This window comes from Cottoperca gobio, chromosome 23 (assembly GCF_900634415.1).
Source record: "Cottoperca gobio chromosome 23, fCotGob3.1, whole genome shotgun sequence".
NCBI classification, from domain to species: Eukaryota; Metazoa; Chordata; class Actinopteri; order Perciformes; family Bovichtidae; genus Cottoperca; species Cottoperca gobio.
In genome coordinates this window covers 4,894,669-4,904,918 of record NC_041377.1, presented here as the reverse complement: position 1 = coordinate 4,904,918, position 10,250 = coordinate 4,894,669, and positions in this window count along the sequence as shown.

Sequence of the window (10,250 nt, the reverse complement as noted above, 5' to 3'; positions counted from 1 at the left end):
ATCTTTTAGTAACATTACAGCGGGGGTTCCGCATACATTTAATAACATCACACTGACAACAAATTACATATTTGCACAAACTGTGTCATAAACCCTGAAATGGAAGTTTGACTTAATTGCAATACCACCATCAGTGTAGTTCCCCTTTGTTGTGATCAACCTATTACTGCATGTTAACTACGATGCTTGCTCAATGCACATAGTATTGTTGAGTGGACTTTTCCCGACATCTGTAATGACTTATTTTCAATGAGGCATTTGTATGTTACCATTTTTGTTTCTTACACTTCCTGTCATCACACAGCTACAGTACACTATTGCACTAGACACCTTTTATTGCCGCATAAGAGCAAACATTGAAACCCTTAGACAAAACCACTTGGCTGCTGAGTAGCAAAGTAATTAGCAAAACTGCCTTCAGCCATTGCCAAGAGATTTTGATTAGCTGTACTTGAGTTGCAATAAAATATAGTAATAATTGTGTCTTCTGGACAAAACTCTTGTCAAGTAATGTGCACTCTTCTCTCAGTACGTGAGCAGAGTGGAGCATTAGCTTTCAGTACACATCGCTCTGAGCTGCTCCCAGGGTTTTTCCTGCATAGAAGGTTTAAGGGTAGTCCTATCCCCTCTGCAATGTACTGTTAACACAAATACAACACTCATCACAGCTGCTTCACATTAAAAAGGGGCTTCAGCAGCAGCATCTGACCCGTTTCTGGCCTTTTGTTAGATTTAAATTGACACACTGCGTTTGGTTGTAGGTAACCTACTTATAGACCTTTAACAGTAGCTAGCCATTGTTTTTGTTGAGCAGATGTAGTTGCCGTCTTGTGGTTGACAAGACGGCAACTACATCTGCTCAACAAAAACAATCATATTCTAATTTAAAATAATAATAATTTAAATGTTAGTTTGTACTGTCTTATATAGTTGCAACAACTATATGGTCTACTCAAAAGTGGGACTCTCACTCCTATGAGAAAAGCAGAGTCTGGTGATCTTACTTTTAGAAAATTACACTTTATATGGCCAATCGGCATTATAAGGAACAGCAAGTTCTTCCTCTGGTACAACCAAGTAAAGCATTAGAGTCAAATCCTTTTAATAAGTACCCAGAAGATTGTATCACAGTACCCCGTCATGTTAAACAACAGCCATCAAAAGCCACCGGCTTCCATGCGGTGTAACGTGGGGTAACGTAGTGAGCAGGGTGACCAAGTGACTGATTACCTCAGGAAAAGCCTTTTGTTTAATCTAATTAGGACTATCTGTGGCATCAGGGAGCTCCATGGTGCTCTACATAGGAGAGTCCATTCTAATGAGAGGCTGCTGTCTATTCAGCTTTAATCAGCAACACAATGAGGTCGATTCATATCGAGGAATCAAGGAATTTGTCTTGGTGCAGCTCAGATAGAAACAGAACTACGAGCATACGACATCACAATATATTACACAGGCGGAAGTATAGCACGCGTCCGTATCGTCCGTATCGATTTAATTTATTTCTTAAAACTGTTTTTTTTTTTCGGAAAGATTAAACATGATGATCTTGATTTCTAGTCTGGAAAATATACTGTACTGTATTCAGGCAGAACGATTCGCACTGCACAGTAAGCTTGTTAAAAGTATCAACTTTTCATCCAAGGCTGTACTGACTAAACAACGGGGAAGACAGCACTACGTGAGTGGATGTCGGAGCAGCCAGCGAGCAATCTGTCACTGTAATTCAAGAAGCACGCTAGAGTTAGCAATGGCAATAATACTAAACGCTAAAAGCAATAATAGCTAGAGATGCCTCGATTGATTGGACACCGGTTGAAAGTGGAAAGTTGTCAGCTGATAGGCCATGACTGATGAGTCTCATATATTCAAGCGTTTTTTTTGCTGCATTACATTTTACGTCGCACACACAGTGGCACAACCACACACAGCATGCATGTCGGCACACAGTACAGCAACAAACACATCATGTTGTTGGTGTGGAGGTTCTCCAGCATGAGTGAAGAAGACATAAAGATCTGGAGGGAAAAACCTTAAAAACATTTGGAACAACTATGTTTTATTAGGAACATACCATTAACATGCTGGTATGGTGACAGCTTTACTGCACAGGGAAGCTGGACCCAGCCATGTGATCCATTAAGAAAGGCAACATTGCAGGCAGACGGGGATGTTTTGACTTGTGTGAGAAAGAAGGGGCAGAGTTTACTCACTTTTTGCCTGTATGTGTATAACAAAGACCAAAAAAAACTATTATTCTGTCGTTACGCCAAACAAGACCTTAACCATGCAACTCCAAGATAACATCCAAAACTCAAAATATGTCAGAACAGAACTGGGGCGAAGATGTAGAACGAGAGAAAATGCAGCCTTTATTATTGCTCACTCCACAAATGAATGCTCGCAGCTTATTCCATTGAGATTCTTGGAAACTATTCTGTCACATGTTGAGATTCTATTTGAAGCCATCTGCCATGGAAAACGGGACAGAATTTATTATTTATTACACAGCATAATTGCAGGGCCGGGTGTATTACTGAGGTGAGAGAGTTCGCAGAAATCGTTATTTTGAAGACGAAATACCCATGTACCGACCACAAGTTTTGGGCGAGGTCTTCAATGCATGTTGACAACTTGCCTTTTCACACCACTGTTCTGATGTACATGAGAAATATTAAAAGGAATTTGCTCAAAGACAGATATGCAAGGAAATGTCAACAGCATGTTTATTTTGACACGACATTCACTCATTGGTTAGAAGGTTAATTATTTCCCATATACCGGACACCTTCAAATTAAAAACTGCATAAAGAATTTGGAAACGACGACTTCCCACTTGTAGTGGATTCAGGGTGTCGCCAATTCCCAGTGTACACATCCCAACACTCTGTCACATCTAAGAACAAGAGTTGTTTTGTTACCACGCCTTTGAGATCCTTGTAACAGTAGCCCTATTTACAAAGTCCTACAAAAGAACAAGTGAATTTTAGGAGCCATGGCTAAAATGCATGTCATCTTGCACCTTGCAATAACATTTGGCTTTGTAAATGGGTAAATGGTCACTAAACGACGCATCTTAAAATAGTGTAACACATGGGCAAGCACATGAGAGCACAGCCTATAGTAACGAAGGCCTATTCCATATCCCTGTATTTCACATTCACACCCCCTAACCCCACGAGCAGCAACAACGCCAAGATGAAGGAAGTGCCAACATTTGCTGCGCTGCGACAGTTTCGTGTTGCGGAGCAGGTCACATGTCACAACAGTGGAAAATCATTGTGATTGGATCTCCAAGCCAACAGCTGGCATGGTATGGTTGAATGACAGAGGCTAAGGTTAACCCTTTCCACACAGCAGCAGCAAAACCACAGTTCAGCATGACACGGGGCGGTTTAACTCAAGGACCAGAGTCTTAAAAGTCACAAGTCTCTTCTCTACCCGGGCTATTTACGGCTGCTATCACACATTAGATGCACACTAAATCCCCCACCCAGAAGGCGGTGGCAAGTGGAAACAAGTGCATCGGACAACAGTGGAGGGCATCTTAGAAATATACTCATTGTTTCCGTGCTAAGGAAACCCTCTGGCAGTTTGTACACCTCTACGTGCCAACAACTCGATGCAAGTCAAGGATAGCAATTCTAGGGATCCCTCTGCAATGGAGCTGCCTAATGCGAGGGGTGGTATTTTTAGCTTCCCCCAGACTGCCCCCTCCCCCTACTGCTAGCCGTTGCTGAACTGGGTCAGGCCATGTAAATGTGGAGGGTACAAAGCAGAGACACCCGGCCCTCCTTGTGCTGCATGGCTCGCAGCTGAGAGCGCCTCTTCACCCCCCGGACTGGAACCTCTACACGGCTCTCAAACTGCGTCAGGGTGCCAATTCATTCCAACGCCATCAGAGGTGTCACCATCAACACACTATTCCTCTCCAGCTTCTTACTTTATGTATGGAGGAACATGCAAACAAAAATAATAAAACAATATTTATTTATTTTACCCAGATCTAAGGTGCCGCAATTATCAAGGCATTTATTTGAGGTTAGTAAACTATTACTATATTTTTTTAAGTCATTTATTTATAAATAAGTAACTTGTACATCAAAATTAATGTTTATATACTTTATTTGTGTCATGCAACACTGCAGTTTTTAATGCTACTAAACAAATGATTGTGCTTTTGCTGTTAAACCTGTGGGTCCATTTGTTTTTTTACGTGGACATATACATAACACAATCCATGCAGGTGAAGCACACGCTAGCCTGAAACTGGGGCAAGATTGTGTCTCCTTACATCATAACACAGGAGAGAAATAAATGCTATCTTTTGGTCCACAAGATACCCTTAAATGTCCATTATGGAAGACATTTAGACACCTGGCGAAGGACATAATTACATTACAAAATATGTCCATGAAAAGGGCCTGTCAAAAAAGATCTTATTCAATACCTCCACGCTCAAGTGAAGGTGAGTTGTTCCTTTTAAGTGTGTTCTTGTTACACATGTCACACTCAAAACACAGCTGAAAGTTTGACTTTGAATGTAAAGCACTTAACACTTTAAACACCTCATCAATACACCATGTGAGATGTCACAAGGTTTGTCGTATTCCAGTTTTCCTTCACATCAGTACAACGATATCTGCGCATATGGTGTGAGGTCATATGCATTGCACAATCCTGTTCTTCTCATGTGATCAACAATTTCCAAGCACTGCTGAGTGCTGGGCGACAGACACACCATTAAAAAAAAAAAAAGTATGGTGTTTTTTTGCACGACCAAATACACCATAAAACATTTTAAGTACCAAATATAAATAACATTTCCAGCTTTAGCATTGGCAATACTGTAAAGTCATCATTAAACCGTGACTGTGAAAATATTATAATATTTTTCCTTTAGAGGGAAGAAAACCAAGAGGGATGGTTTTATTTAGCCGTGTAGAGTACTTCGTATCCAAAGGATGGAAAATATTCCAAAATGAAGCATCTTTCATCAAGCCACTTTGAAGATGAGAGGCTCTATGTGTTCTTTGTTATGCGTGATTCTATATAGCAGCTCAGTGGCCTGGGGTCCTTCCGGCCTGCCATTTGCTGCCACAGTCTGACCTTGCTGTCCTTACCATTAATTTCACGACGCACTAGAGTTGAGCTCTTTAAAGTTATTTCACCAAGACCTGTGGTAGGGAATGCAATTTTTTAAAAGCTAAACATATGTACGCAATGTTATTACAGACTCAGGTGGAAGTAAATGAAGTCTGAAAGCTAATGCATGCTAGGACTAGGTTGCACAGCACTTTCAAATTCATCCGGTGTAAGTCAGCTGTGACTGAGCCACTACTGTAATGGCGGCATCACCAGAAAGCCCAACACAAATATCTGCCGGTGGATTTGTCTATAGACCGTCATAAATGTGTTCTAAATACAAGAACCTATTTCTCTTATTAGTGCCACTCAAGTACGGTCTTTAAAAAACAATATACATACTCATACAAAAATAATCTCTCTCAATCGTCACTTATGACCCACTAGAAATGTGTGATGGCGAATGTATCTGCAGAAACCCGGCCTTCCGCCTGTGCTTTCGCTTTTCTTCTTACACACACACTTTGCTGTGTTCGGGACGTTGGGTGTGTAACCCTCAGCCAATAAGCAGGGTGTGCAGCCCGTTCTCATTTCCAGATTGTACACCGTGGCTTGGTCACACCCCTCGTACACAGAGGCACAAGCATACTTTAGCGTGTATACAAAGTGGCGGAGAACGTGTTGGTAAATCACTGTTTTACGCGTTTCGACACATATCTTTAAGATACGCCTTTAATTTCAAATTCCCACTGGCAAATCTGTGTCACCATTTCCGTCCAAGCGCACCTCCTTCCTAAACATTCAAATAGTGCTTAATCATGAGAAACGTGGCACTTTAAAGTGGACAACACTGAGTTCATCTTTATTTTTTTTAAATAGACTGTTTATCATTTTAATGTCTGTCTAGTAATAACATTGTCATATCCTATTTTAGTTGCTTTTTGTAAGTCGACATTAATATAACGATTGTGTTATGTGGGCATGTGATATCGTCTCATATTGATTGCAGGCCCCTGAATTGAATCAATATTGTATCATGGCAGACGTTGTGATATCTGCAAATATCATGTCGTTGTCCAAATCATTTATATGATATTGTATCGTGATGAAACTTGTGATTTACAACCCTGATGGTAGCCATTAGGCTTTCTCCACTGGCCTGGTAGCAGGGTTTCAGAAAACTGCTCCAATACGTTTGGATTTGTGGAGAAGATTGAAACTATGTTGGAGTCCAGCAGTATCGGTTATGTTGTTTTATATACTCAATGATGAGGCTATAAAGTTTAATAATAATCTGTTATTTTTACGTCTATAGAGCAGACACTAATAGAAGAGCTCCATCTTCTACTCAACTTAAAAATAATAAGAATTTTGATTAGTGGCATGTCAAGCCATGACGCCCCACCAGCTTTCCAGAAATGCCAAAACTAACAGAAATCTGCTAGACTGACTTGCAGCCTGGTTAGACCTTTTAGCTGTTTTGCAATGTGTATCTTAGAATTGTGTTAGTGGGCAGGACCATAGCTCATCCAATTACTTTGGTCAATTTTTCAAACGATAGCCCCCTTGGTCTCCCTGCAACTATAGCGTCAACGCCTGTGTTTTTAAAAAAGGCAAATTAAATGTAGTCACACACACCTGTGCAGTTGTGTCTACTGCTTTGTTACGACATATTTGCATGAACAAGTAGTAACAAACGAGTTCCATGTCACCTAAAACCTCTGCTTAGAATAACCTTGGACTTACAAATCCACACAGAGAAAGAAAGATAAGCAAAACTTCATAAGTAAATAGCACCATAAATATGTTGTACTTGTACATGGTGAAAATAAATAAAATAAAGACTATATTTAACTTTCCATATCAATGTCACCTTAGATTAAGGACCTAGTGGCTTGCTCTCTTAAATAATGCTTTATAGTAGGCAGTACAATTATCTTCTAGACACATGATAGCAATTGTTGCTATTAAAACTATTACTTCATCTTTGGATGCTATGATTATAATTGACTGAAGTGCAGAGCATGACAATGAAATCAGTGGACATATGAAGCAGCTGTAAGGGAGACTCATCCGTGATGAGTTAGGGACAGACTTGACAGGCGAGAACTGCCTGGAAGAAAGTGTACTCAGTATACTGCAGTGACTTTCGCTATGCGACTACTAAAAGCAGAAGCAAACAGCACTTATTCTAACAGCAAACTATGAGGTTATTAGTAATTATTAGTAAAAACCAAATACTCTCAGTCTACAGCTTGGCTAATAAACCTCATGAGCGCTGCATAAAGGATGAAAACCTAGAGTTGTAGTCTCTAAAGGTTGTTGGTGTAGAAAAGCAAGTAGGTGAAATACTATCAAACTGAACCACACAGCCAAGGAGGTCAAGTGATCTTGCATCTGAGATACAACCATGTTCCAAAAACATTTACAAAATAAGTGTAACATATACTGACTCATATCCTTCAGGGCGAGCGGTACAGTGAACAGTCAGACATTATGAAAAAGCAAGGTATAGCAAGGAATAAGAAAATATATTTTTGGCATTATTGAGTGACAGCAACAGTCTGAGTTCAAAGGGCTCAGACACAGCGACAGATTGTGTTACTGATGGTTTAAGTGAATCATTGAACGAACTTTTGAATCTCTATATGATGAGCTAGACAGCTTTAATGAAATATCACTCATTGCTAAACCTGGATAATAATTTACTAGTGTAGTAACATCTAGAAAATGCAAACATATTACTATTCAAAACTGAAATTGAATACCAACAACTGTCATTACATCAAGCACTCTGCAACAAGGTATATGCTTGGCTTAGCTGACACTATATTATGCAATATGTCTATGATAGCTTCACCTTGTCTTATTGAATCACAGTCTACACACTTTAAGCTCAAGCTAAATTCTGTGTTTTGCATTTTGATAAAGCTACAACACTATTAGCAATTTACTGTATGATCACAAGTCATTACACAAACTCAGGAAGACACGGCAAGGCGCTGCAGCAAAGCGGGTGCTTTTTAATTGGATAAGGAGTGATCCCTTCAAATAGACACCAAAAGGTGCTCAGGCTCTGCACTCCACATCCACCTGGAAACGTGCAGGCGATGTAAGAGAGTGCGAAACTCTATGACATTTCCCATTAAAAGATCACGAATGTGACGTTAATATACGTAATAAACGTGCAGTAGCTGGAAAGCTTAGGTAACACGAGCTACATTATAAAAAAAAAGGTAACTGGCATGGTAATTTAAAGCGACATGCTAAGTTCAAGGTTTAGCCCAATTGCAGTTGCCGTGCTTATTCATAAAGTGAACCTTTTTTTCTTTAAATAGCGTTATAGCTTGCACTGATGAAAGTGGCAGGTTCATACTATGACATTTAGGCTTGGTATGTAGCTTGAGTTGATCAAATAGGCACGGTGCAGGATAAGGTATGACATATGACAAATCCAAGCGGAAGAAAAAGATATTGGGCACAACACCGGCAAATGATATTCCCCGAATGGATGCGTATAACATGGGGGAGACTTTTGTTGGTTGCTAAACGACGTTACTGATTTACATTCAATTAAACATTTACTGTATCCACACTCTAGTGACAGTCAGTCGACAAAATGACTTAAAACGTGCCTACACGGTTGCCCTTCTGTAAAGCTCCCCCGAATTGTCCGCGTGAGCAAACGCAGCGCGTGGAGTTCAATACCGTTCCATGTCGGTCCACAATTTAACCCACTAACAGTATCTTATGACATTATCATTACGTTATGTTAAAGGGGTTCCACATGTCGTTAAACAGACTGAATGACAGCTCGTAAATGGCACCCCCCCCCCATTGTAAACTCTGGGAATTGTACGTTAGAATGAAATACCTTCTCGTAACGTTACACGAGTCCACATTTTAAGTCGCTTCACAGGCAGTCTATAAGCGATGAGCCTCAATGTCAAAACGTCAATCTGCTGTCCACGAGAGATCGTAGCGTGGAGTCCAACGCAACACACACACACAAAAAAGACAACGATCCAGGCTAGCGTATAATGTTAGCCAACTAGCTCCCATGCATTAGCTTATGCTGATTCCAAAGAAGTGAAATACGCAAAGGGTACTTCTAAAATACTGACAAGTCGAAAAACTTAACTCAGTGCAATGCATATGTCTAAATGAGCTCAAATCAATTAAAGAAAATCTGGCAGCATCCTGGATGATAAACTACCTGGGTTGGAAATCGAGACGCCCAATGTCAGTATCTCTCCCAAGATATACCGTTGGCTAACCATGTTAGCTTGGTGTAAAGCTAACTAACCAAGGCAGCTACACCACCGGTGCATGGCCCTCGTTGGTTTTGCACAAAAAAAATGACTTCACCGGTCGGTGATTCTATGCAACACCTAAAATCATTGGTTTCAGCTCATATCTTGAGGCTTTTTGTAGCTCTAGTACAGAAATATAACCAAAAATACTTACTCCGTTCTCTGAAGAGCACCCCAGGTCCCTTTCTCTCTGTAACTCCCCCTCAGTCTCACCAAAGACTAGACTCTCTCCCCTGATCTGAGGTAAAATCCCGCCCACTGCGCTGTCACAACCACAACCAAAGTCTCCAGCCAGAACGGTCAAGATAGTTACCATCTCATCTAAACCCACGGAAAACCCCCGTCCACTTGACCGGAAACCAAATGACACTTGAGCACAGCTATTTGAGCTATAACAGTTAACTGGCAGGATGTTGATGAGCAAATGTATCTAAATAATCCCCATGTATACACTAGTCATTCATAAAATATAACTTTATACTAGAACAGGTGCAGACCAAAGCACCTGCCTTATTCATTAATTTAACAACATTTATTTATATCGTAACGCTATCATCCCTTTTTCTAAGAACGTTAAATGTGAAAAGATATTAGACAAAACTTTGGACACAAAATCAGACAAAAGATAGCTTGGTCTAGTTTCTCTCACGTAGATTGTGACGAAGGCGGAAGTAAACTGACCGGAATGATCTCGCCTCGCCTGGCTCCTTTCTGTCACAACATCACCAGGGACATGTGATGCACGTCAAAAGGAGGATGGGTATGGACCGCTTGTGTGGATTCCCATTGGTTAGACCAGCATATCAGTCGCCTATGGAAACGGTTACGTCATGATCCCCTCGTACTCCCTCT